The 25,369-nt window shown below is 34.9% G+C and overlaps 1 protein-coding gene across 4 annotated transcripts in view; it reads left to right on the top strand.

Moving 5' to 3' along the window:
• Positions 1 to 25,369, top strand: part of LOC136031032 (mediator of RNA polymerase II transcription subunit 18-like) — a 301,962-nt gene that overhangs the window by 38,500 nt on the left and 238,093 nt on the right. For 3 of the 4 annotated variants that reach the window (XM_065710220.1, XM_065710218.1, XM_065710221.1), the window contains exon 2: positions 6,121 to 6,209. The exons of the other annotated variant lie outside the window; for it this stretch is intronic. The gene's annotated coding sequence lies outside the window, so the exon portion shown is untranslated. The remainder of the gene's footprint in view (positions 1 to 6,120; positions 6,210 to 25,369) is intronic. 4 annotated transcript variants of the gene reach the window in all.

Here is a 25,369-nt window from a genome sequence, read left to right as displayed (position 1 = left end):
TGAAGTCATTACATTAAATTGAAAAGAACTTGAATTGAAGGCATTTTATTTAATTTTATGGCTAGCTTTTTGTACAAAAATAGATAAAATGCTGTAGTATTTTTTTAAGGATTTAATCGTTCTAGATCAACCCCTATAAATCCCAGAATTCCATTGTGAATTCAGTTTTTACCTAGTAATTTCGTTCATTTACATCAGAAGCTTCCCCTAGATTACACTTACAGCTCATTAATCACCTTTTTCCTTGAAACAAATGGTCGAACTTTCCACTTCTAATTGATCATAAAAATAAGCAACAAAATATAGAGTATTAAATTGGCATTACTAATGCTAAAATTCTCTTTAAAAAAACAAAAACCAAAAACTCTTTGGTTTTCACGAAGCTTACAGAGACGCAACTGGATTTCTTCGTGGTAGTGCTCCAGGTCGTTTGGGTAAGGAGTGTCCATCTTAAGATATCCTGGTAGTTAAGCCATTGTGTTTTCATGGTTAAAAATCTATATGCATTTAAACTTTGAAAATTTAGAGGGATTGTCTGGAACTTCGAGATACCACCTCTGGCTAAGCCGTTGGGACTAAGTATTATTACCTAGGCGTCGGTGCTAATTCACAAAAATCTGGAAGGGGTGAGCAAGGAATTGTTCCCTCCTTCCAGGATTTTTTGAATTTTTCCCATTTTTTATGAAGAAAATTTACGAAAAAGTACTTTTCGAAATCTAGGTGGGGGGGGGGGGTAGTGGATAATTTTTTGAATGGAAATGCCAGAAAAGTTATTTTAAAAAATCTAGCTGATTTTTTTATTTTTTTATGATATTTGTTGGGACTTTAAGCTTTGGGTCGTGTGGTGTTATTGTCAAAAGAGCGAAAGAATCGAAGCTTTTATGAGACCAGAGACCCACCTGGCTAAGCAACTGCCAAGATTCTATTCAGTATTAGAAGCAAATGTTTCAGGATTTTATATTAACTGAGGGGGAGATAATCGTGGTTGGAATTGTGTTTAGAAGGGAAATCGCGTGGCGGGGAGCTGATTGACCACATTCTGTTTTTGGTATGGAAAAAAGTTAATGCATTAGAAACTGATTATAATCAATATCAGTTTCGGATTAGAACTTTCGCTACGAAAATCTGCTTTACGCGGCTGTTTAAATTAAAAAAAATATTATTAGGTGTCGATTATTTTTTTTTATGGGTCAGTTTTGTTTTGCCATCTTGCTGGCTCAAATTTTTTAAGTCAACTGCTTTGTTTTGAAACAATTTCAGTGGGAAAAGCTCAATATTATGCGGCTATTTTGTATCCACAGTTAAATTATTTATAAGTGACTTTGATTCTAAGGAACCATTTTCTTCAGCAATTGCAACTATTTTGTAATCTAGCAGTTTTTGTAGATCAGCTAGTGTTGTAATAAAATGTTGTATTGTTTTTTTTTTTTTCATATTTTGAAGAATGTGAATTTATCAAGAGGAGAAAACGGAACGAAAAAAAGACGAGGGGAATCATAACCAGTGAAAAAGAGAGCATATTGCAAATATAATGGTCAAGAATTTTGTTCAGCTTTCCTCAGTGCAGAATTAAGAATAAAAACATAATTTTTTTTTCAATTCTTAATTATACTATAGGATTGTAAGAAAAACATTTTTAGCCATAGTTCAGGTTTTTTTGTGTGCCAGTTTCTGTTTGCAATTTTGCTGGGTCAAATTTTAAGTCAACTATTTTGTTAAAAAAAAAAGTTCAGTGGGAAATGGACAATATTCTGCGACTATAACACATCCACAATTAAATTTTTCATAAATGATCTTGACTTGTGATTCTAAGAGACCATTTTCTTCAACAGTTACAACTATTTTGTAATTAGGAAATTTTTGTTAATCAAGCTCGTGTTATAATAAAATGGCTTTTTATGATTTTGTGAAGAATTTTGTTTTATTCTTCAGAAAATGAGAGACGAGAAAAAGGAAAAAAAAAAATACCAAAAAACGAGGAGGATCATAGCCAGTGAAAAATAGAGTATATTGCAAATATTTTGGTCTAGAACTCCATTCAGCCTTCCTCGGTGCAGAATCAAGAATTTTTTTTTTTCATTAAAATTTTTTTAAGCAATTCTTAATTATGCTATTAGGACGTTTGAATGTGGTATTGATTGAATAATTACATAATAGCCAAATTTTTTTTTCACTGGCTGTGATTCTACTCCTTTTTTTTTCTTCGTTACGTTTTCTCATTTTGTTCTTATGGAATGGTTTTTATGGAAAAACCATTTTCCAATGAAGAGGTTTTGTTTCTGTTTTTATTCCCTTTTCTCGAAATTGTTTGCGAATCCTTCCTGGAGTCCAATTATCTAATGGTTGAACGGTCTCATACTTGTTATTTCTATGAATCAAATTCCTGTCAAAATATTTTCCCCAGCTGAAGGGTAATGTCAAAAACTGAAATTTTCTGGAACGAAAGATGACACTAAAGGTTAAGGAAATAAATAAACCTGCACAGTTTATTGATGAATCAAAACTGAATTTGAGATTCGTTTGGAGACATAAATTTTATTTATTTATCCTTTGATTACTCGGACTTTGAAAAAAAGAGTAGGAAATTGGAGGAAAAAAAAAAAAAAAAAAAACAACCAGAAAACAAAACAATTATGAGTTTAAGATTAGTTCAGTTTTAATAAACAGTTTTCGTATTCATTAGTTTCGGCTAGTTATCTTTAAAGTAGTAAGATTTAAGAACTTTTTGGGGGGAGGAGTATCTGCAAAAATGTATCACAAACTTCCTTTTTAGACGATTCCCAAAAAATGTCACATCTTGAAGCGTATATCAGGAATTCTACAGATCCGGATAGGGTGTTGGGCAAGGGAGCATACTCATGGCCGTGTTCAGAGTAGTTGCCCCGTTCAAAGTCCCCCCTCGAAATATTTCTCTAACTGGTAAATTGACCTTAAATCACAGGTAAAAATCCTTTGTTTGAGACTGTTAGACAAAGTCTACGAGAGATAAACCCATTCTATGTTATTGTTTTAGGACCTTCACCACAAAATTCTAGGTATCCCCCCTTCCCGAAAAATATCCTGAATATCGCCCTGGGTGGATGTGGCAATTATATGGCGATCATAGGGCATTAGTAAAAAGTATTATGCAGGGTTTTACATCCTTGAGGTGCTCTGGCTCAAAGACCCCCTCTCCCCCCCCTTAATAGCTGCTTGAGATGCATCGTCTAGATAGGGAGGTTAGGGATATGATTTCGAAGGGAGGGTCTGAAGCTTCCAAAAAGATTGCATTTATACCCAACATGTTCTTCTAAAATAATCAAATGGGGATTTCCCCTTTTTTGCAGGGATGTGACTCTGTTTATATCCTCTTTAAAGTAAAAGGTATCCCCTCTTGCAAATAATGACTCTTTAGCGAGCGACTAGTGTTTCAAAGATCTAGTAAATTAGTTTAACCTCTGCAGCGCGTAGCTCTTCACTATGGAGATACTTCATTGAAAGCCTAAACTAATTAGAATATATCTGTTGCTCCCATTAAATTGGATTTACTCTCTCTTTGTAATGTGATTCCTAAAGAATTAGGATCTTTCATTAGCTCCAACATGAAAGAATGACCCCGTTTTCTAAAGCTAATTGATACCTATTGTTCCCTTTTATTTCATTTACTTTCCAGGTGAAAATTCACTATAAACTATTGATTCTCTGTCTCCAAAAGAGTTATGGGGCTAAGGGTCCCTTTTTGTTTAAGCTTGTCTTTTATTAACCTTTTTATATCAAGCTAGAATTGTTTACTGATCCCTATTTATTATCAGATGCTGTGTTTGTATTGGATTATATGCTCCATAAGACCTCTATGGCATAGGGGCTATACACTAAATCACTTCATATTTTCTACAAATAGAATAGGAGGTTTGGACCAGAACTAGTTATACTACTGAAGGAGGGGTATATCCAGGAACCCCAGTTACTGTAAAACTACTACGCATCATGCTTTTCGTAATTTCTCCTTTATTTGAAAAAAAGTATTTTGTTGAAACAAATTAATAAAATCTAATTTACATTGATAATGCTTGGTGAATATATCCTACTGTTTTTATGACGCAACACAATGTAGTTTTTTGGCATAATTCAGCGTATTTTTTGTTACTTCACTCCTATGTTGTCGTTACTGACTTTTGTTATTGCCCACTATGTCGTTACTGTTGTCTTAAATATACTCCATACTGTTGACATCATTATCGAAATCATCATTTTCTAACTTTTTCACAGTTTCCCTCCAAAGCTTGACGCACCAATACTACTTCCTTCCTTTTAGGACTTTCTTCATCCATCTGTTGTAAAAAGTTTTCCCAGCAATCAGCTGCCCCATGTCCAAATTCTTCCCTGTATTGATTTGCGCTTGGGTTTAAGTCTTTCGTGGTTAAATTTTGCTTGGACAGAATCTAGCTGGGTAGAATTTTGTGTGGATTAGTGAACACCCAAACATAGATGGAGCCACACTCCTATGACAATTCTTGCGCCCTTCTTGACCTTTACACTACACGCAAAAATCTTAAGTTTTCATGATTTTTGCTATGATCAAACAGTTCGTGACAGCTGACTTTAAGTAAGGAGCGACCCGGCTCAATACTAACCGAAACTCTAAAAAATTGAATTTTGATATCAATAGGTATATCAAAAGAATTGGCTTATTATTCTGATTCCAAATGTATAAGTTCTATTAAGTTTCGTCTTACCCATCAAAGGCTACGAGCCTGAGAATATTTGCTTGATTTTCGAAAAAGGGGGAAACACTCCCCAAAACTCAAAGGATTTTTATGAAAATCACACCATAAGATTCGGCGTATCAGAGAATCCTACTTTAGTGGTTTCAAGCTCTTTTCTGCAAAAACGTGGAGTTTTGTATTTTTTGCCAGAATAAGTATTACGGGTGCGTCTTTATTTTTTGTTTATTTTTTACCTGGGGTGATCGTATTGACCCAGTGGTCCTAAAATGTTGGGAGTGGGCTAATTTGAAACGTAAATTAAAAGTTCTAGTGCCCTTTTTATGTGACCAAAAAGATTGGAGGGCAACTAGGCCCCCTCCCACGGTCATTTTCTCAGAATCGTCGGGTCAGGATTTTGAGATAACCATTTTTTCAGCATAGTTGAAGGGGAAATAACTGTGCCGTTGGAGATAACATGACCCCCCACAGCCCTGGGGAAAGGTCTTCAAGTTATAAAAGTGCCTACTGTTTACGCGTAGTATTTGTTATTGGAAGTATGCATACAATTTTTCGGTGGGAGGGGGACGAATTTTCTGCTGGGGGGGATTGTCCATAGAGAGGTTTCGGGGGGGGGGGATTTTACACTGGGAGAATTTGCCTTAATTCCTACACGAAATTCTTCTTGTGTCTTGCTTTCTCTTTTCCGACCCAATTTTACGCGTGGAAAGTTAAGGGTAACTGTCCAGGTAAATTTTTGCCAGGATTAAATTGTCTAGAGGATATATCCATGAAGAGAAGGGATTTTTCCGTTGGACTGGAGCCAGATTTCCTTGCATTATTTAAAACACGATAAGAAATTAGATAAAAAAAAGAAGAAATTTTAACTGAAAGTAAGGAGTAATATTAAACTTGAAACGAACATAAATTATTAAGTATATGAGATTTGTTACCTCCTCATCATTACCTCACCCTTTAGGCTACAGTTTGAATTTTGTCCCAATTCCTTAATAACGACTCCTCAAACACAATGTTCGTTCAGTTAAAACAATAAGAAGCATTTTTAAAAGTAATAAAAATTTTAGCGTGAAAAGCGAGGTTTTAAGGAGGGAGTAACCCCACTGATATAGGCTACGTAATAATTTCTGTTCATTTTATGTTTTAATGTTGCTTCTTACTTTCAGTTGAAAAAACCTATTTTTTATTTCATTTTGTTTTGTAATCAATGCTCACATTATATGCAGAGAGATCTCAAATCTTAATAAACAATCCTTTAGTGTCTCCATGGTAAATTGTAAATTTAAATAATTATATATATATATATATATATATATATATATATATATATATATATATATATATATATATATATATATATATATATATATATATATATATATATATATATATATATATATATATATATATATTTTTTTAGGTCTTGTATATTCCTAAGAAAAGGGAAAAAACTACAAGCTTTGATTCCGTGATTTGATTTGGTGCCTGGATAGCTGAAGTAACTTGAGAGTAAGTCAGTCTTGTTTTCATAGTCACTGTGTAAATAGTAAATAGACAACATAAAGAATAGCATTAACATTAATTTTCGAACAGACATTAACGCAGGGAACAAAAGGTTCTAAGCAATTTTCTGCCTTGTTGAAATTGGAAAACTTTGCTCTAAACTGCATTTTTTTTTGTGTTTTGTCTTACCCATGAATATCCTCTGGTACCCAACACATCCTTGAAGGGGCCTTGACCCAGGCTCATAAAAAGTTAAAAAGTTTTGTAGCGAGAGTATAAGTAAAAGCTTGTTTGGATTTTAAAACCCCTTCCCTCTTAAAAAAATATCTTAGGAACTATTGTTTGTTTCCATATGTTATGTTTTATTAGTTTCACGACTTCCAAGCACCCAATTTAGAGTGTTCAGCAGTTAAATCTATTATAATTGTTAAGTTAAATATTCCGAGTTTACCGTCGTGTTTTTGGACCCTAGCGACGTTTAATGTACTTGAATTTTTCTTTTGAATAAATTATCTATTTCAAGTGCGGGTATCGCCAAAATTTCATTCCAGAGGGGTGTTGAAACCAGTTCCGCAATAGAAATCGAAATATGCGATAGCCTTTTTTGCCAGTGTTTTGGAAAAGTGGAAAAGTCTAAAAAGTATCATCAAAGTAATTTACTACCTATAGAATTGAGGCTAATGTCAATTCATTCAATCTCTTCTTCTTTCTTATACAGTGGCTTAATTAGGATTTTCCAAAAATTGCTAGGTACTTCCCCTTTTAAAAAAATCACATTCATAATCTGCGGTATTTTATTTCTGCGATACCTAACTTATTTCTGGGAACTAGGTTCCTGGGATACCTACCTCAAAATTTGGACCACAAGTAACTATCATTCGTTTCGAAATAGCATACATCACACAGTGTTAGATCATCCTCAAAGACATAATTACAGGACCTTTTAACTATGCTGAACAAAATAGCAATCTCAAAATTTTGATGGGATATGTTTGGAGAAAAAGTGGACGTAGGAGGGGGTTAGTTGCCCTCTAATCACTTTTGATTACTTAAAGAGGTACTAGCCCTATAATCGCGTCTATCTCAAGTGCGGGTATAGCCAAAATTTCATTCCAGAGGGGTTGAAACTAGTTCCGCAACAGAAATCGAAATATGAGAAAGCCCTTTTTTGCCAATATACTGGAAAAGTGCACGCGGTTCTCATGCAAATTTTTTTGTTTTAGTGTTTGTGGGTTTAATAAATAACATCGCCCTTTCAGTGACACATATTTCTTATATACTAATATCTCTTCATGGTTTGGGCGATTATTTCTATTGTCAAAATCAAACTGTCATTTTGAACTTCGCCATAATGTAAATATTAAGAAAAAAAGTGAGAAACAATAACTTGAACCAAAAAAACGTTGAAGTTTTTATAATACCTACTTATTAGAGCGTGCACAATTTTCTTTCGGGAGTGTGGAGGGATCTTAAAAAGTGTGAAACTTTGAATAATATAAGAAGTTAACGGAAAGACCGTGATAATTTTAACAATATCGGTTGGGAGGGGTGTGTCCCCCCAGACGTACCTTTCCGCTTAAATTGTTGTTATAATCGCGTCTGGAGTTTGCTTTGCAATTTTCCTCTTCGGCAATGATTAGATTGAAACAACCCGTACTAAAAGCTGTTCTTTTTTTACTGATTTTCCATGATATACTGCATATTATGCATGCCATTTCGAAAGATGATTTATTTAACACAATCAGCTAAGCATAATCAAAGGTTCGAAATTGTTTGCTTGCACTTATGTCTAATAAAATTGACGCACAAGAGCAGACGGGTAATGCACACGTATCTATTGCCTGATAAATTTCTCTGAATTCGGGGCACAGACTAGAAACTAGCAAGACCGAAACTCAAGCCACTTCCCAAGCTAAAAATCATTTGTATCATTAGCAAGGCGTTATCCAGGGGGGATAGGAAGCTTGACCCCCCCCCCCCGAAATTTTGTTCGACTTGTAAAAACTTAACAAAAATGAATATAAACAAATCTGATGTGTTTTTAAAATCCCCCCCCCCGAAAAAATCCTTTTCCTCTCCGCAAAAAAATCTTAGGTGCGACAGTGACCATTAGTAAGTCTGAACACGTTCTTCTCTGTAGAAGTTTTGATTTAATACGTATTTACTTCGAATCTAATACAAATTAACTGCGAACCAGGAATAGCTTGTTGAGTAATGCTTAATACTCAGTATCGTGATTATTGAAATATGAGTAATTTTGATGAATAATTAGTAAGTATGAAAATATGAGTATAAATTCTTTGACCTTATTAATTCTCAGAAATCTGGTTGTATGTTCTCATTTTCCCAATTTGATGATGATTGTGCAGAAGTTAATACGCTAAAGATGTTAGTTAACCGTATTCACAAAGAATCAAACAGTTCGTGGTAATGAACTGTAGTAAGGAACGACCCTGCTCAATAGTAACCGAAACTCTAAAAAGCGCAATTTTGATACCAATAGGCCTAGTTACATCAAAATAATCACATTTTAATGCAGATTTTAAATATATAAATTTCATCAATATTAGCTTTTCCATCAATTCTTAGAGAAGTTGAGTCTTTTTTCGGCAGATTTTATTTTGTCAGATGAAAAAATGTTCTCATGCGGATGAATTTTCGGAGCGCTTCTTTTTCGGATTAAATAAAAAAACAAGTTTTTTTTTAAACTGAAAGTAAGGAGTGACATTAAAACTTAACACGAACAGAAATTATTTCGTATATGAAAGGGGCTGTCCCTCCTCAACGCCCCGCTCTTTACGCTAAAGTTTTTTATTGTTTTAAAAAGTAGTTGTGAGAAAGAGTCAAGCTTTAGCGAAAAGAGTGGGGTTTTTAGGAGGGGACAGCCCCTTTCATATACGGAATAATTTATGTTCGTTTTAAGTTTTAATGTCGCTCCTTACTATCAGTTAAAAAAAAACTTATTTTTTGTATTTTATTTCTGAATGTTTTTGAATTAATGCAGCAGTTTGATTTTGGCTCACCGTACATGAATAATTAAAATGAAATATGCATTTTTTTTTACTTTTTTGGCTAAATGGCTTTCTCAAATTTTTGGATTGGACGATTAATATTTCAATGTTTTTGAATTAATGCAGGTTTTTACTTTTATTTTACTTTTTACTTTTCCTTTTTTTGCCTAAATTGCTTTCTCAAAGTTTTGACCGGACGATTTTGAGAAAAAAAGGGTGGGGAGGGGGCCTAGTTGCCCTCCAATTTTTTGGGTTTCTTAAAAAGCCACTAGAACTTTTAATTTCATTTACAAACGTTTTTATTAGTAATAAATTTACGTAGCTTACAAATTAACTTCCGTAACGAACTTCTAAATTCGTATATTTTTATTACATATATGAGGAGGTTCGCCCCCTCGTCAATACTTCGCTCTATACTACATTTTGAGATTTATTCCAATTCCTTAAGAATAACCCCTGAATCACAAAGGCCGTTTAATTAGAATAAATAGCTTTTTTGTAATTAATAAAATGTTAGATTTGATTAGATTTGATGGTTAGATTTGAAGTGAAGGTATCTATTATTATGCGTAGCTTTTCTGTAAACCGTAGAATCAAGTTTATTCGCACTATGTATTATCAATATATCTAGAAAAGGTATTTTTCTATCTAATTTGGTCTCTAGAGTGAATTGCAGGTTTCTATCGTAAGTATTTAAATGTTCTTTAAGTTCACCTTCGTCATAATTCCAAACTGAAATTACGTCGTCCATGAAGCGTCCCCAAAACACATGATTAAGAAAACATGAATCCAGTGCCCAATTTTGATCTTTTTGATCCAGTGCCCCTTTTCTAGATGTATTGATAATACGCAGTGTGAATAAACTTGATTTTACGGTTTACACAAAACCTACGCATAATAATAGATACCGTCACTTCAAATCTAACCATCCTCCACAGGTTAAAAGAGGTGTGGTAATATCTCTTGTGGATAGAGTGCTTAATATCTGTTCAGAAACGTATATTAAAAAAAGAATTAATTTTATTACAGACATACTTTGTGGCAACGAGTACCCAATTTCTCTCATAAATACTATTATTGCTCAAAGTTTAAAGAAGCATTCTTCTAAAGTCTTAAATCCCACACCAGAAAACGATTCGAATAATCCCATAAGCACGATTTACCTGCCTTTTATTCCTGAAATTACTTCAAAACTGAAAAAAGTCTGTTTAAAAAACAATTTACGTGTTGTATTCACAAGTAATTTAAGTATAATGAATCTTCTCAATTCTGGTAAGGATAAAACCCCAGGTACTCGTCTAAGAGGGGTGTATCAGATATCATGTAGTTGTGGAAAATATTACATTGGTCGAACCCACCAAAATTTAGGAACACGATTACAGCAACACAAAGAAAGTATTGAAAAAGCATTAAAATCTAGGAATAACTCCATATCTTTCGATTCAGCTTTAAGCAATCATATTTTTGAAAATCTAAACCATTATGTTCTATGAAACAATTTAATTAGCAATGACCTAGGAATCAAACAAACTGTCCGCGAGGCAATCGAAATCAAACGAAACTTAAGTAATAATGCATCCCTAAATAGAGACTTGGGTGAATACACACTCAACCCTATGTACACAAAATTAATTACAGAAAATAATCTAATTCAAAATAAAAAAAAAACGAATAAAAACAAGCCCAATCTCAAAAGAACTACAAGATTAGCTGCAGAGAAGGCAAATATCACAATAAGAAATTATTCCAATTTTTAATAAATACAGTTGGTTCAATGAATGAACCTTTGTAGCTTGTAAAATGTTAGCTTTTATCACACAGTCTTGGCTGAAGTTTTCGTTAAGAAGTAATGATGCAAAGGCTATCTTAAAAAAAAGAATGGATTTTTAACCGAAAACTCTTATTGCAAGTGTTTTATTGTTTATTATTTTCTTTGCTGAAGACGGCCCTTAGATATAGGGCCGAAATACTATTCAAATATGTTTTGGTGGTTCACTGTCTTGGGAAAAGAAGTCCTCATTATTCTTTCTTCTGTAGTTGTATTATGGAAAGGCAGTGTGGTCTTCGTCATTATTTATTAATTCCTCCATGGAAATATCCTCTCGCGTAACCCCCTCCCCCTCCCGAAAATTCTCCCTGGAAATGTCTGATTATTTCCCAATAGGCAAAGTTCATAACTTGCAGCCCTTCCCTAGGGACTGTGGGTGATTAAGTCGTCCTAAAAAACAGAGCTATTAGATTTTTCTACTATGCTGAACAAAATTGCTATCTCAAAATTTTGATCCGGTGACATGGGAAAAAAAATGAACATAGGAGGGAGCCTGGTTGCGCTCCAGTTTTTTGATCGCTTAAAAAGGGCACTAGAACTTTGAATTTTCGTTAGCATGAGCCTTCTCACGAAATTCTAGGTCCATTACATCGATACGATTACCTCTGGGAAAAACGACAACGAAAAAACAAATAAGCACGAATCCGTGATCTTTCTTCTTGCAAAACGTACGAAATCCCTACATTTTTTGCAGATATTAGCTTGAAACCTCTACTGTAGGGTTGACGGATACGTTGAATCTGATGGTGTGATTTTCATTAAGATTCCAGGACTTTTAGAGGGTGTTTCCCGCTTTTTTTTGAAAATAAGGCAATTTCCTCAGTCTCGTAACTTTTGACGGGTAAGACTAAACTTGATGAAACTAATATATTTAAAATCAGCATGAAAATCCAAATCTTTTGATGTATATATTGGTATCAAAATCCCGTTTTTTAGAGTTTTGGTTATTATTGAGCCGGGTCGCTCAACGTTCGTTACCACGAACTGTTTGATCAAAGTTGAAAATCAAGAGCGATCTTCCTGATTACATACAGGTCAAAACAGCGTTGATATTCTTTTCCTAGGAGCCTGTTTAGAAGTCTTCTAGATCTTAAACTATTTTGCTTCAAATCAGACGTAAGAGCGGGAATTCTCATACCGAAGTCGCTTGGTCCCTTTTTTTTTGTCCATAGATGCATTAATAAATAGAAACATTATTTCTTCTAAATATTGTAAATGAATTATAATTTAGATTTAATTTGTGAAAATTAACATAACGTAAAAACTATAGCTTTAACAAAAGAATTAAATTTAAGCATAATTAAGAGCAATACACATATGTTTTCGCCTGATAACATTTGAGACGTTCTTGTCAGACAAGTTTAATAGCACTCTGGAACGCAAAATTAAATCATAACAAATGAATGAAATCTGTCTGAGACTTACAACTAAATCTTTCTGACTCAAATCAGAATTCTCCTAAAACCAAAATTCACGAGAATTAAATATATTAGGCTCTACGGAACGAGAAGATAGTGAAAGTCAAGTCCAATGCTCAGCCATGTACTTGCTACAAAGAAAATTTCATTTTGACAAAATACCTTTGATATTGGAAATTTGGAACTAACTAAGGCGCTTCATTTGAGAACAAAAAATAATTAATTAGAAATACGATACTTATAGCTCTGAAGCAGAGGAGTTGTCTAATTTTTAATCTTTGGTTCATTTTACCCTAGTGTTTTAGAGATGCCATAGCTATGGTCATCTCCATGACAATGTGGTTTGGGATCAAATAAATTTTTGGTTAAAAACTGTATAGTGGAGTTTTTAAAACTATTAATATTTATAGTTCAATGTAATGTAAACATTTTATTGTAGCATAGAATTGAAATGTAAGTATAAATGTTTGTAATCAATAATTAATAATTAGTATTTATAATTATTATTTTTGAATAGTTTTTATTTATAGTAACCAATTTAATTTTACAAGTAATAAAATGAGCCTTGATTTTCTCAACAATTATACGGAATACCAAAACATTGACCGTAGTCAATATATAGTCCGTAGAACTACAAACTTGCCGCAGCTCCAATCCGCCAGAGGCGCACTGGCAAACACTTTCTTCTTCCAGCTTGTTCAAAGATTTTGACTTGGACACTTCCCAAGAGATTACATTTTATCCCCCCCTCAAGATCCATCATAATGAAGCCGAAAAGAAGTTTCTGCCGATTATTCAGATCTTTTTTAATTTTATTCCAATACCATTTAAAGTGTATGTGTCTTATATCTAACTCAACATCTTTTCCTGTTTGAGAGCAAAATGTTCAATGAAAATCCGGCTCGCTAATGCATTTAACCAAAATATTAACACCATCTGTTCTTACCGAAAACCTGACATAACTTCTGCCGTTGTTAGTAATTGAGCCATGCTGTTCTTGCAGTTCAAGTTTTTTTACTGCTCAACTTCAACGAAAAAAAGAAGGAAGGTTAAAGGCAAAAAAACCTAAAAGTAAGAGATTGGAGCAGCAATTATGTTCTTAGTGCGCCTATCTTTGATTGAAGGGTTTTTTTCCGCAGACTGTGAGAAAGAGTCAGGAGTGTTGCCATTTGCCATATCTATTATGCCTGCATTGCCTGTATCTTTGGTTCAAGGTCGTACACATTGCCTGCATCTTTGGTTCAAGGTCGTACACATTGCCTGCATCTTTGGTTCAAGGTCGTACCTGCTAGATTCATTTGTCTACACCAGATATATAGTAGAAAAGTATAGTAGTCAAGCGTAGGCTCAAAGGCATAGTCAGAGACATTAAGTCGTACACCACATCTGCCATAGACAACGCAGCATGACATATGTTGTTGTTGGTGCAAGGTCTTCTTGTCCACTATGTTTCTTTGAGTGCAGCATAAACTTAAGAGATTCAACAGGATGTAACAAAGTTTGAGGTTCGCAATGCTATTCGTCTGCTATAGACAAGGTATAATAGCCTCCATCTTTGAATCAAAGACTGGTATTTGTTCAGCACTTCCACCCTTCATAAGGAAACGCAATAAAATCCTGGAAACTGCATTTAAAACCTCTAAATGATTATATCGTTTATAATTTCGGGCCATTAAATCAACAAATATATAGCCCAAGTTCTATATGTTCAATGAATTTTGAATAGCGCAACTCTTTTCTTAGTATTAGTTTAACGACAAACAGTGAACAAGCGGCGGGATGAAAAGTCTTGCTATTGAACATTCAGTGACTGTATGTAACTTGGGTTATATGGTTGTACAGTAAGGGGATGGGAGAAAAGTTTAAAGGTCGGCACTTTGGAACATCCTAATTAAGTATTTTGGAATGTTTTAAAGTGGTTTCCATGATTATCACATCCGTGTGAAAGGAGTGCCTAAAGTGATTCCCTTCGGCCCGTGCCAATTAAAAATGATAGATTCTAGTAGGGATATGAATTTAGATACGAATAAAAATTCAGTAAGATCAAACAGAAAAATCAAACCAGCAAGACCAGCTCGGGATCAATTTCAGTCAAGTCAATCAGTCAAGTAAGAACAAATCAATCCAGTAGTTTCCAGGATTTTCTTTGAGGAGAGTGGGAGCACCTAACTATACCCGAAGTCTTACCCCACTAGGTTACTTCGTGTACAAACGGCAAAGGAGGCACGGCAGGATTCGGTCAGGTAGAATCGAATGCATGTTCGGAGGTAGAGTAAGAGGTATCACTCGCCTACATCTGCCAACGATTGATAGATGAATAAAAGTTTTGAAATTCCAATTAGCAATTTTTGAAACAATCTCTTTAGTTTTTTGGTTCATTTGTCTAAGTTGCTAAGAAGTATATGTAATGGTTGCCTTAGAAGCAAATGTAACGATCATTACTATGCATAAATACTTTGTCAATTAAAAAACCAACATAAATTAGATTAGGAATTTAGTTCACCACGACAAGTAAAGAGCAAATTTAAAACTTAGAATTTGCATAAACTAGCCAAATTCAATTATTAGCATGACAAGCCCGAACTTGGTAAAGCGCGTACATGTTTCAATTATTCCTTCAATATCTAGAAAGGTCCAAATAAATCAGGTTAGTAGGCTTCTTCAAGTACATCAAGGTCATGGAGACAGAACCAAATGTGCAGACGTAGGCCGGGAAGGAATATTGATCTCCCATACACAGTGCGTCGGCCATTTTTGTATCATAGTCGCTTCATCTACCATAAACATTGCATAGTCCCTTGCTGTTAAGCATCTGCTCCCTAAAGCAAGGCAGTTGTCGCTTCTGTAGACAATCCCCCCTCTCCTGTCTACAACCTTGCTATGTGCACTCTGGAGTAGGATAAATGCTCTCGAAAGTCCAGGAACTTATGTGCACCCACACTCAATCATTTTACAGTAAATACTAACTTTTGCATCCCAATACTTCAAAAATGATAATCATAACTGAAAAACCATACCCTTTAAAACATATTATTTGGGGGTCAAAGTCTGAAATGCCCGTTTTTTCTTCCGTCTCGGAGATATGGAAGGTTTTTCAACTTCTTCTCCGTATTTTTTTTTTTTTATTCCTCTTTCCTCTTGACCATAAGATTATTAATGCATCGGCAGTGTAAGCGTTGTGAAGCTAGTAGAGGGTTCTGAAAGAAATAATAAGAATTTGTGGAATATTTTTGAGCCATACGTAGAAACAGGCGTGTACACAAGAACTTTTTTTGGGGCCCTGATAAAAAACTATAATCGTAATTTAATTAAGAAGCCGTCCAGAAATTTGAACAGATTCCTGATGTTTCTGGGGGGTAAGCCCCTAGAGCTCTTCTTCGTACGTCTCTGCGTGAAAATGTCATTTTCTTTAAAAGCGTTTCCTCGCTATGCCTTAAAGTTATTTGTGCATCGGTAATGTTATCGTTACGAACTTCTGAGGGGGTTGTAGAAGAATCAAATTGTATTTATTTATCATAAAATTAATGTCCTTGCTTTGAGCAACTGCCCCTTAAAGTGTGGCTACTGGCATTCGTGTAAACAAAGTCGTGTTTGATTAGCTATTTTTATTTTCGAAAGTTCATTAAATCAAAGAGAAAAAGAAACTAAATGTTGTGGATCATGCATAATAATTTATTTCGTTGACGTTGCCATTCTCACAGTCATGCGAGGGGACTAGAGGTGAAGGTCAATTGCTTGGACTAACGAAAATTAAATATTAAACATCAATAATTTAATAATGAGGTTATAATGTCGGATTCAAAGCGTACATCACGCCGAAAAAGAAAATCACTATCAAAATTGCATGCACATAGTATTATTGCATTTTTTTTTTTTCATCAACATTAAACATGTTAGTACCTAAGAGAAAAAGATACATTACTTCCCTATATTTTTATAATAAAAAAGGTGCTTTGATTTCATTGGGCTCTTTATCTGATTTGTTTTCGTTAAACTATCACATTGTTCTTATTTCTAGGCAGAAAAATAGTCTGCTTTAAAAAAAAAACAAAAAAAAACATTGACTCTAAATTTTCTTTGCAACATTAAAGCCGACTAAAAAAAAAGAAAAAAAGATGAAAAGTTAAAATCAACTTATTGGTTCGACCGTGTGAATGTTTAAGCCAGTGTAATTTAAGCCAGTAAGCCAGTGCAAGGTTTTCAAAGATTTATGACTGACCTAATACACAAGCTATTGATTGTTTACGTGTCTGCATTTTTTTTTTTTTACTTCAATAAATCAAATTTGAATTACAAAGTCAAAATATCGGTGACTGTCTCTTTGCCTGAGCAATATGCATATGTAATACGCAAATAATTCAATATTCTTGCTGAAATAAACTGCCATAATTTGATTTTTGTAACCATAATTTCACAGCCTGATTTTTATTAAATTAACTAAGCCAACGTACTAAGCTAAGGATTTTAGCTTGTGATTTTAGTTAGTAAGTTTGGGATTTTAGTTTTATGGAACTTATAAAACAAAAAGCGTTTGTTCAAGAGCTGAATTTTCATAAAATATGTTCATTGAAAAAAAGGCTGTTTCAAAAAGAAAATCAGTTTGTGTCTGGAACAGTCATAGCTAAAGTTACAAACATCCTTAATATAAAAGACAAACCTAGAAGCAAAAATTGATAAATTGAAACCGAAGATGCGACATAAATAAATTTGCTATGGAATAGTTTTGATATTTAGTTAACAAGTTTTGGGATTTTAGTTTTATGGAACCTGTAAAACGAGCGGTGCCTGTTCAAGAGCAAGAGCCTGATTTTACCAATTTTATTTATTATAATTCAACTGAAATTCAATTCAACTGATTGAATGAATTCAACTTATAATTCAACTGAAAGTAAGGAGCGAAATTAAAACTAAAAACGAACAGAAATTATTCCGTATATGAAAGGGGTTGTCCCCTCCTCGACGCCTCGCTTTTTACGCTATGGTTTGACTCTTCCTCACAACTCTACTGTTTAAAACAATAAAAAACTTTAGCGTGAAGAGCGAGGGATCGAGGAGGGGACAACCCCTTTCATATACGAAATAATTTCTGTTCGTTTTAAGTTTTAGTGTTGCTCCTTACTTTCAGTTGAAAAAACTTGTTTTTTATTTAATTTCTGAACGTTTTTGAATTAACGCATGTTTTGATTTTGGCTCACCGTACATGAATAATTGAAACGAAATTTGCATATTTTCTTTTAATAAATGGCTTTCTCATAGTTTTGATCGGACGATTTTGATAAAAAAAAAGTGGTGGGAGAGGACCCCTAGTTGCCCTCCAATTTTTGGTTACTTAAAAATGCAACTAGATTTTTTTATTTTTTTTACGAACGTTTTTGTCAGTAATAAACATACTTACCTTACGATTTAACTCACGTAAAGAACTTCCGTATTTGTATATTTTTATTACGTATATGAGGGGGTTCGGCCCCTCGTCAATACCTCGCTCTTTACACTTAGGCTTGAATTTTGTCCAAAATCTTCACAAATGACCCCTGAATCAAAAAGGCCGTAGAATAAATAGCTGAAATTACTAAAAATACTTTAGCGTAAAGAGCAAGGTATTGTGGAGGAGACGAACCCCCTTATATACTTAATAATTTCTGTTCGTTTTAAGTTTTAATGCTGCTCCATGCTTCTAGTTGAAAAAACTTTTTTTATTTATTTTCTCTTTTTTTTTTGTTTAAATAATGCTAGAAAATCCTGCACCTTTTCCTGGAAATTCTCTTCCCTCAAGGTAATTTCCTCCGTGGAAAGATCCTACCACGTAACCCCCTCCCTCCGACCCCCCCCCCACCGCGGAAAAGTCCCCCTGAAGATGTCTTCACACTTCCCAATAACCATTACTATATGTAAACAACGGTCAAACCTTGTAATTTGCAGCCCCTCTCCTGGGGACTTCGAGGGAAAGTCGTCCCCAAAGACATAGTTATTAGGTTTTTCGACTATGATAAATAAAATGGCTATCTCAAAATTTTGATCTGGGGACTTTAGGAAAAAATGAGCATGGGGGGGCCTAGGTGCCCTCAAGTTTTTCGGTTACTTAAAAAGGGCACTAGAATTTTTAATTTCCGTTAAAACGAGCGCTCTCGCGACATTCTAGGACCACTGGGTCTATACGATCACCCCTGGGGAAAAAAACAAATAAACTCGCATCCTTGATCTGGCTTCTGACAAAAATACAAAATTCCCCTTTTTTGTAGTTGGGAACTCGAAACTTATACAGTAGTGTTTTCTGATACGCTGAATCTGATGGTGTGATTTTTATTAAGATTCGGTGACTGTTAGGGGTGTTTCCCCCTATTTTCTAAAATAAAGCAAACTTTCTCATGCTTGTAACTTTTTATGGGTTTTTTAACTAAACTTGATGAAACTTATATTTAAAATCAGCATTAAAATGCAATTTTTTTGATGTAACTATTGGTATTAAAATTACGTTTTTTAGAGTTTCGGTTACTATTGAGCCTGGCCACTCCTCAATACTTTTCGTTACCACGAACTTTTGAAAGAAAAAAAGCTGTTTAGCTGGAGCAGCCATAGCTTGATTCTCAAACAACCTTAATTTAAACAAAAAATCTTAAGAATAAAATAAATGAATATTATCGTGATTTGGACAAAATAAATATTTTAACAATGTGATGGCTTAGCAGTTCTCAGCATATATCCTGTGACAAACTTCCTGCACTAGAATCAAATAGTTCTTGGTAACAAACTGTAATTAAGAAGCGACCCAGCTCAATAGTAACCGAAATTAAAAAATGGAATTTTGACACTAATAGAAATATCAAAAGAATCAGATTTTTACGCTGACTTTAAATACATAAGTTTTATTAAGTTTAGTTTTACTCATCAAAGGTTAAGAGCCTGAGGAGATTTGCCTGATTTTCGTAAAAAAGGGGGAACACCCCCCTGAAAGTCATATAATTTTACTGAAATTACACCATCAGATTCAGCGTGTCAAATAAACCTACTATATTCTCTGAGGCCAACCTGACTTTTATACATAATAATGATTAGCTTAGTGATGACCAAGCTTAGTGAGTTTGGAGCTTAAAATGTCAGTAACGCCCTTGACATAAGGTAATGACAAAAAGGGTATATCATCTTCAATCTTAGGAGCAGAATTCGTGGTAATTCCACTCATCTCAAGACAAGGTTATTTCCAGGAGAAAGATTAGTGGAATTAACAAGAATTTTGCTCCTAAGATTATTTTTGTCATTACCTTATATCAAGGGCATTACTGACATTTTAAGCTCCAAACTCACTAAGCTTGGTTTTAAGGTGTTTTTTTTTCCCTTTGGAAGGACTATGTCCTCCTTCTTGAACAAAGGCAAGGATAAGATTACTTCAGATCCACCAGGGTATATGAGATTCCTTGCAGCTGTGGTGATACCTATATAGGTCGTAACATGAGCCCTCTACATCACCGATTAAAAGAACATGCTGATCCCATTGATGCCTGCCTTAAAAAGACAAAGCTAAAGGAGGAAGATAATTTTTCTGCCATATCTTTGAAAACCCTTCCCACTCCATTAAGTTTGACCAAGCCCAACTTATTGCTATTGTCCCACAACTCTTAAAGCAGAAAATCAGAGAAGCTTTGGAAATTGCTAAAAATAAACCAGCCATCAATAAAGACAATGGTGAGTTTCACATTAGCGAAATTTGGGAACCCATCACCTATAAATTGAAAACTCACAAAAAAACTCCACCCCTTTCCTAAAGGCCCAACCTCTTTAAGATCTACTAGGACAGCAGCCATCAATGCCTCTACCAAAATTTGGGCCATGGCACAACAATAATTCCAGGTTCAGCCCATCATTAGTGTTGTTCAGTGTTTTTAGATTTATTTATTTAGTGATTTTACTCTCTGGCAAGAAATTTGAATTTAACCTGATGATGACAGGCACAGGTCCTGTCGAAATTATCGTTAGAAAAATCTATCACCTGACATCCATAGCTTAGGTAAACTTATTACCATCTATCATTATTATAAATAAACCTACTTTGGAGGTTTCAAGCTCCTGTCTGCAAAAATGTGGAATTTTGTAATTTTGCCAGAAGAAAGCGTGTTGAAAGCGTCACGAATGCGTGTTTATTGATTATTTTTCTCCAGGGGTGATCGTATTGACCCAGAGGGTCTAGAACGTCAGGAGAGGGTTCATTCTAACGGAAACGATAAGTTATAGTGCCCTTTTTAAGTAACAAAAAATTGGAGGGCAACTAGACACCCTCCCACGCCACTTTTTCCCAAAATAGTCCAAACAAAATTTGGAAATAGCTATTTTGTTCAGCACAGTTGAAAGACCCAATAATTACGGTTTTTGAGACAACTCGACCTCCCAAAGCCCCTGGGGAAAGGTCTATGTTATAAAATTTGCCCATCGTTAACGTATAGTATTTGTTATTATTAGGAAGTATGTATACATTTTTCGGATGGAAAGAGGAGGACGAAGTTTCTGCTGGGGGATTTTGCACGGGGAGAATTTTCCATGGAAAGGGAAGATTCCAGGGGGCAAAACTTTCAGGGGAACTTTTACACTGGGGAAATTTGCCAGAATTCCTATACGAAATTACTTTATATGTCTTCCTTTCTCTTTACCGATACAATTTTACTCATGGTGATGTTAAGGTTAATTGCCCAGGGTAATTTTCGCCAGGCTCGAATTGTCCAGAGGATATTTATGTCACAGGGGGGGATTTTTTCGTGGAGGTGCAACCAGGAGGTTTTCAACTGAAAGTAAGGAGCAACATTAAAACTTAAAACGAACAGAAATTATTACGTATATGAGGGGGTGTCCCCTCCTCAATACCTCGCTCTTTACGCTAAAGTTTAAACTTTTTCCCAGTAGGTAACTTTTGTTAAAGTGCCAAAAAGCTTTGGCATAAAGAGCGAGGTGTTTAGGAGGGGGGAACCCTCTCATATGCGTAATAATTTCTGTTCGTTTTTCCTTTGGTTCTTACTTTCAGTTGTTAAAAACTTGTTTTTTTTTTATTATTTAATTTTGAGGAAGGATCGATGAATTTTACTTTTCAAAAATTGACGCTCTAAGCTCACTCCTCACTGACTCACTAAATTAAGCTTGCGAAGCAAATTAAGCTTTCTGGGGCAAAGGGATCCCCAAGACGTCCATCCAGGCTGGTTGAGACTCAAAACAAGTCAATATAGTTACGGAGAGGTAAAATGACGTTTAGATTAACGCGTTTATTTTCAATTAAATGAAGTAGACCAAACATTTGTTGTTGTAAATCAAATGCCGAGTGATGTCCTTCGAATTACTATAACTAAGATATCAACGTAGTAATCATTTAATGATGGTTAGAAGTAAGATTAAAAGATATACATTGGAACAAATGCTTGCATTATGTTTTATAGTATATTGACAGGAATGGGTTTTTATATATTTATAGTCCCAATTCATGCAAAACATAATTTATGAAACTAATCACACCTGATCACTAGCTCATAAAGTAGATGCCTACTTTTAATTGCGATGGGGTTAAAGTTCTGCTCGGCTGGCTATCTTTTTTCGGCGCTAAATAGGGATGATCTCTATCATCACTTGTAACATATTGTTTTCTAGCAAAAAACGTTTACCTTGGGAAAGATAACCGCTGTTGGGGTCCTATCACCCTGCTGATACAACTGGGTCCTTTTGATTGCTACCTTTGACGGATACGGGTATGATGAATTATACCCAATGTACCTTACCGTGGGCGGAAGAATGGTTGGATAAATTGGCCGCTGAAAAATCTCTTTCTCGCATTGCCTAGTGCTTATCTCTTGTGTCTCGTAGATAATGATTATCATAATTATAGTTTGGGCTATATAATTATTTCTATGCTGTTGTAAATGTGTACCAGCCGGTTACCATGCAACCTAATAGCTATTTGTTGGAATATTGACACTGTTTATGCTATAAATGATGAAACCAAACTGCCCGTTTATGAGAAAACTTATAGAAAGTTTATTATTTTTTTATTCTTTTCAAAATGTGTTTTTCTTGTGTGCATGAATTTAGGCATCCATGCTGTCAATGTCATACTTTCCCAAAAATCGCTGCCTCATTTCACGATTATTCACTTCCCAGAATCTCGTTCGGCGAATCTTATTTCCCTGAATCTATTTCCAGTAGTTTTTCGCTAGGCAATTTCAGCTAAATTTTGACTAGAAGGTCCCTGTGCACCCTCCAAGTGTGACCTTGGGTTATACCCAGAGGTTTCGCACCGAGTGTGACCAATTATATCCGAGAGCTTGCTCTGTATGCGCAAGGATGCATGGATCTGAACTAGACACATTGACCTAGAGTTATTTACAGGTTCACAATCGTCCAGTTTTTTCGACGTTACGAATTATAACGCTAGGTTTTACGCTAGACCTGGTTTGTTTTTAGTCTTCTTACCACGTCTTAGCATGTGTTGAAAATCCTTCCAAGGAGTCAGTATGTTTTTTTCATTACGAATACCACCCTCTTCTCCTTGAATTTCTATTTTATAAGAAGATATTATTAACCATTTAGTTTCAAATGCTAATGAAGCTAAATTAGCATTCTATATCAAATAATATAAAAATTAAAATATGAAGCCATTATAAGTTGAGTAATAAAGGATTAACAATAAAAGAAGCAATTTAAAACAATTTATAACAAACGAGAAGTCTTAAAGAAAAAAAAAAATAAAACAAAACATTGACCATAAAACTTTAGTTTAAAGCGCGTGAAAGAGGAGTATTAATAAACAAGTCGAAACTAGTGGCAAACACAAAATCTACAACAAGTGGCAATATGCATTTTTTGCCACCATACAGATCACGGATGCGTGTTTATTTGTTTTTTGTTTTTTTTTTCCCCAGGGGTGATCGTATAGACCCAGTGGTCCTAGAATGCTGTATGAGGGCTCCTTCTAACGGAAATTGTAAGTTCTAGTGCCCTTTTTAAGTGACCAAAAAAGTCGGAAGGCACCTAGGCCCCCTCCCACGATCATTTTTTCCCCAAAGACATTGGATCAAAATTCTGAGACAGCCATTTTATTCAGCATAGTCGAAAAACCTAATAACTATGTCTTTGGGGACTGCTTACTCCCCCACAGTCCCCGTTTTAAGGGGCTGCAAGTTACAGGGCTGAAGGGGCTGCAGTGTTTACACATAGTAATGGTTATTGGGAAGTGTACAGACGCTTCCTGTTGGATTTTTTGGTTAGGGGGGAGGTGTTGAGGGGAGAGGGTTATGCGGGCGGAACTTTCCATCGAGGAATTTGTCATAGGGGAAGAAATTTTTTTATGAAGGGGATGCAGCATTTTTTAGCATTTTTTAAAGAACAATGAAAAAAAAAAGTAATTTTTTTCAACTGAAAGTAAGGAGCAGCATTAAACCTTAAAACGAACAGAAATTACTCCGTATATGAAATGGGTTGTTCCCTCCTCAACGCCCCGCTCTTTACGCTAAAGTTTTTACTGTTTTAAAAAGTAGAGTTGAGAGAATGAGTCAGAGAAAGAGTTTTTTGCTGTTTGAAAAAGTAGAGTTAGAGAAAGAGTCAAACTAGCATAAAGAGCGGGGCGTTGAGGAGGGAACAACCCATCATATACGGAATAATTTCTGTTCGTTTTAAGTTTTAATATCGCTCCTTACTTTCAGTTAAAAAAACATGCTTTTTTATTTAATCGCACTAATAGTTATGTCATTGTTGTGGCATAGCTATGATAAGTATATTTCTGGTAGCCTTTCTGAATAAGGAAGATGAATGTGTTTACAAAAAAAAGTTAAAAAGACATCAACGCCATGTGATAAGTCTTGTACCAGTAACTATGAGAGTTTAAAACCAGCTTTTCTCTATATGCAATGATTGATCATCTGGGGTGGAACTAGGCGTCTTTGAAGAACGCCATAAATGCACAGGTAGTAACTATTCTAATACAAGATCAGTGTAGAATAGAGCTGCCATATCTAGCTCAGACCCTTAGTGCTGGGAAAATACCCCCCCCCCGTGGAAAATACCCTCTGGAAAATATCCCCTCCGCGGAAATAACCCTGCAAAAAACACCCTCCCCCTGCAGACCCCCCTTAAAATGTTTGGGTCCAAACATCTCTCAGAAAATCGGTTGGTATCCAATCACTTTCGGCTTTGAATGAGCATCCTCCCGACTTTTTATGACCATGAGGGAGGGGGATGAGAAAGGGGCAGTCCCACTCCTATAAAGAATAAATTCTAGTCTTTTCGTTGTTATATGTTATTCTTTACTTCCATAATAATAGCGTACACCAGAAATATTCCCGGAAATTAAGAGGGATTAAATATCAGCTTCTCGTTTTGATGTGTTTTGAAAAGTTTTTTTCTACAAAAATTCCCCTCCCCTCCCTACTGAAAAATACCCTCCCCCCAAACAAAAGTCTTGGCTACTGCCCTGGGGATTATAAATCAATTTCTACCTCCAACCTCCCCTTAGTCTCTCCCTTAGAGCTAATTCTGTATTTATCTGAAGGCTCAATGAGAGTTGGGATGTTTAGGTATTAAATTGCACCCATTGAGGTATTTCCCTCCATCCCTATGCCAAAACATCCTATGAAACTAATTTGCTTCATCTGGTGATCAGATTCTACTATGTTTCAAAACAGGATTGGTGTTGCCCCCAAAGTCACCCAACTGGTGGATACAATATCTACTGGCATCTACTGAAGTCACTAATTAACTCCCAAAAGTTATTTTAATTTGATCCTGTACTACTAAATGGGAAATTAACAATTTTTATCAGAACGACTTGAAAATTGGATCAAAAAATTTTCCCTCCTTTCACAAATTTCAAAAACAGTGTACATAGAGATATAGGTGTTTCTAGTCCATATAAATGAAAAGTTTATTCAGTATTGTGTATCTTTT

Source organism: Artemia franciscana, chromosome 9 (assembly GCF_032884065.1).
Source record: "Artemia franciscana chromosome 9, ASM3288406v1, whole genome shotgun sequence".
Lineage (NCBI taxonomy): Eukaryota > Metazoa > Arthropoda > Branchiopoda > Anostraca > Artemiidae > Artemia > Artemia franciscana.
The sequence above is the reverse complement of the archived record's forward strand: the minus strand, read 5'-3'. Positions and strand labels throughout refer to the sequence as shown.